This window comes from Daphnia pulicaria, unplaced genomic scaffold (assembly GCF_021234035.1).
Source record: "Daphnia pulicaria isolate SC F1-1A unplaced genomic scaffold, SC_F0-13Bv2 h1tg000165l, whole genome shotgun sequence".
Classification (NCBI taxonomy): Eukaryota; Metazoa; Arthropoda; class Branchiopoda; order Diplostraca; family Daphniidae; genus Daphnia; species Daphnia pulicaria.
Window position 1 is genome coordinate 20,001 of NW_025804852.1, and position 3,231 is coordinate 23,231.

Below are 3,231 nucleotides of genomic sequence, written 5' to 3' on the forward strand. Positions count from 1 at the left end.
TAACCCCCTGAACGGTTTCACGCACTCTTGAACTCTCTCTTCAAAGTTCTTTTCAACTTTCCCTCGCGGTACTTGTTCGCTATCGGTCTCGTGGCGATATTTAGCCTTAGAAGGAGTTTACCTCCCGCTTAGGGCTGCACGCTCAAGCAACCCGACTCTTGGGAAGGGATCCGATGCACGGTCTCGGCTCGTCTTATCTACGGGCCTGACACCCTCTGTGGGTTGCTCGCCCCGTTCATGGAGACTTGGACGATAGATACCGGACAGACGCGCACGATCCTCCCGAACACCACATTCCTCGGCACCCGCTCAACCGGGCGCGAGGTTCGGTGCTGGGCTCATCCCTGTTCGCTCGCCGCTACTAAGGGAATCCTTGTTAGTTTCTTTTCCTCCGCTTACTGATATGCTTAAGTTCAGCGGGTAGTCTCATCTAAACTGAGGTCAGAATGAATTGTTTGTTTTCAAAAGGAGACAACACTTTATCTAGCTCGGCAGACTTTGGCGTTTTAAAGCCGGGAAAGATTGAATAATTGCCGGTTCAAATTTTTTTTTTTCGAAATAAAGCGAGTCTCTCGTTATTCGCAAAAATTAATTTACGAAAAGTGACAGGGCGTCCTGCGGCTTTTTGTATTGAAACAACGCGTCGTGCGCGAACCAAGCTTGCATAACGAGCGGTTAGAGTGAGTGATAATTCGCGGTGGTCGACACTTCGACACGCCCGGCGCACACACACAACTAAACTCGCGTTGAAGCGGTATATCGCGCACACGCAGCCGACACCTTGTTCGAGAAGATGTGTTTATTTCTAAAATTTTTTTTTGAGTTGGCTCAAAAATTTCCCATCTGTTTTGCCATCGAAAAAGGTTTCTTTTGAATAGAGAGGAAAAAAACAAAACAGGGCGAACCTTCTTTTATTTTTCCCCCTTTTTTGTATTTGAGGCATCGCGGACACTTAAGTCGCGCGGCACCCAGACGTTAGAGATTCGGGAGCTTTTATGCGGTCAGGCCGGGTGAAAAATAAATCTCGCCGCGACCCAACATGCAAAACCAAGACTGAAAAAATCTCTGTTCGTTCATCATTCGACCGACCCTCAGTCAGATGTGGCCCGAGCGAGAAGCTGGGCCGCCATTTACGTTCAAGATTTCGATGCTCCATGTGTTCTGCAGTTCGCATGGATTAGCGCACTTTGCTGCGCTCTTCATCGATCCACGAGCCTAGTGATCCACCGTTCAGGGTCGTATATAAAACGACATATTCGTTTTCTTCTCTCTTTTTCTCCAACCCGCCCAAGCAAATGAATGCGAGGGCGGAGAAAGAAAGCCAGAAAGAAAATGTTCCGATAAACACTCGTACTAGAATTTGGGTTTAGTGTGTTATTGTGATTTTGAATTCTTCCTACTTCATCGAGAGGGCGAAGGGCAAGCTTAAAAAACATTCGGTTTTCAACGGCATAGTGTCGGGCTTTGGAGTGTTAGTCTATACGACGCACACGCACGCAACCACGAGTATCTACGCCCGAAAAGAACGTCCAGAGTAAAGTCTCACACTTTCGTCCCCCACCGAGAATCAAAAAATCCCGAAGACGAAGAGAGAAACAAAAAAAAAACAATTTCGATTGGGCGTATCCGCTTTAAACCACCGCGCATCAGAGCGCCTGATACCCGTTCAAAATCTTGATGTTTTTTTTTTTTTTTTCCGACTCTCCATCCACCGAGTTTTTATTTTTCAAAGTGTTTGATTTAGGGACTAAGACTTTATAAAATCTCCTTTATTGTTCCTTCGGTACTCGCGGCCCAGGCGGGCTATCGTATTCTTCACTCTACTAACGTCAACACTGTGAGCGCCGCTAAAGGTCGAATGAATCTATAGAGACATTCACCATCGAAGCAGGAAGAATTTGCTCACGGCCATAGACCAAATCGAAAGACTTTGTGTTTTTTTTTGAGCCGAGAGGAAAGAAAAATCAATTTGAAAAGGCGAATCCGCTTTAAACCACCGCGCATCAGAGCGCCTGATACCCGTTCAAAATAAATGATTTTCTTCCGTCAACCCACACATAGTTCATACGATGTCTTACGCCGAAAGACTTTTGATGGGGTTTTTTTTGTTTTGCAACTTTTAGTTGTTTCGTGCTCAACCAAAGCCATATGCGCAAAACATTTGTCTTGTTCGTTTATGATCCTTCCGCAGGTTCACCTACGGAAACCTTGTTACGACTTTTACTTCCTCTAAAGGATCAAGTTCGACCATCTTTCAGTCTCGCCGTTGGTAGGCACCGCACGGGCAGAGATTGCTCCCCACTCGACGGCACCCCGACAAGCCCGTCCGAAGGCCTCACTAAATCATTCAATCGGTAGTAGCGACGGGCGGTGTGTACAAAGGGCAGGGACGTAATCGACGCGGGCTAGTGACCCGCGCCTACTAGGGATTCCTGGTTCATGGGGATCATTGCAGTCCCCAATCCCAACCACGAAGGAGGTTCAGCGGTTACCCGGTCCTTTCGGACAGGGAGAGTGAAACACGCTGATTCCTTCAGTGTAGCGCGCGTGCGGCCCAGGACATCTAAGGGCATCACAGACCTGTTATTGCTCACTGTCACGCGGCTGGACGCCGCTTGTCCCTCTAAGAAGACTGCGTGACGGACGCGAGAGCAGAAGGTATCGCCGGGGATGACGACGACCGAATAACAATAGAGCCAGCCCCCGCGAGACATTCCCGACAAAGCCCCGCCATACCTCATCCGCCAGGCAACCAACCCGTGAAGGCCGTACACCCGACGAACAAAGCACAACGAAACCAAGCCGAGAGATTGCCTCACTAAAGGAACCAGTCCCACCGAGACCCGAATCGCCGCCACCTGATCCCGACGCCTCCGTACTCCCTTCGGTTTCAATTGATAAAACCCGTCACCTATTTAGCAGGCTAGAGTCTCGTTCGTTATCGGAATTAACCAGACAAATCGCTCCACCAACTAAGAACGGCCATGCACCACCACCCACCGAATCAAGAAAGAGCTCTCAATCTGTCAATCCTTCCAGTGTCCGGGCCTGGTGAGGTTTCCCGTGTTGAGTCAAATTAAGCCGCAGGCTCCACTCCTGGTGGTGCCCTTCCGTCAATTCCTTTAAGTTTCAGCTTTGCAACCATACTTCCCCCGGAACCCAAAGACTTTGGTTTCCCGGAAGCTGCCCGTCGAGTCATTGGAGTAACTCCGACGGATTGCTGGTTGGCAT

At 49.1% G+C, this 3,231-nt stretch overlaps 2 non-coding genes across 2 annotated transcripts in view; both read right to left on the bottom strand.

Moving 5' to 3' along the window:
* The window catches only part of LOC124319444, a 4,575-nt gene extending 4,131 nt beyond the window's left edge, over nt 1-444 (bottom strand). Inside the window, exon 1 of the ribosomal RNA XR_006913139.1 lies at nt 1-444. This exon is cut by the window's left edge and continues 4,131 nt beyond it. This is a non-coding gene — a ribosomal RNA (large subunit ribosomal RNA).
* Nucleotides 445-1,085: 641 nt separating this feature from the next.
* Nucleotides 1,086-1,238, bottom strand: LOC124319445. The gene has a single exon (XR_006913141.1). It is a non-coding gene; the product is annotated as a 5.8S ribosomal RNA (ribosomal RNA).
* Nucleotides 1,239-3,231: the final 1,993 nt, after the last annotated feature.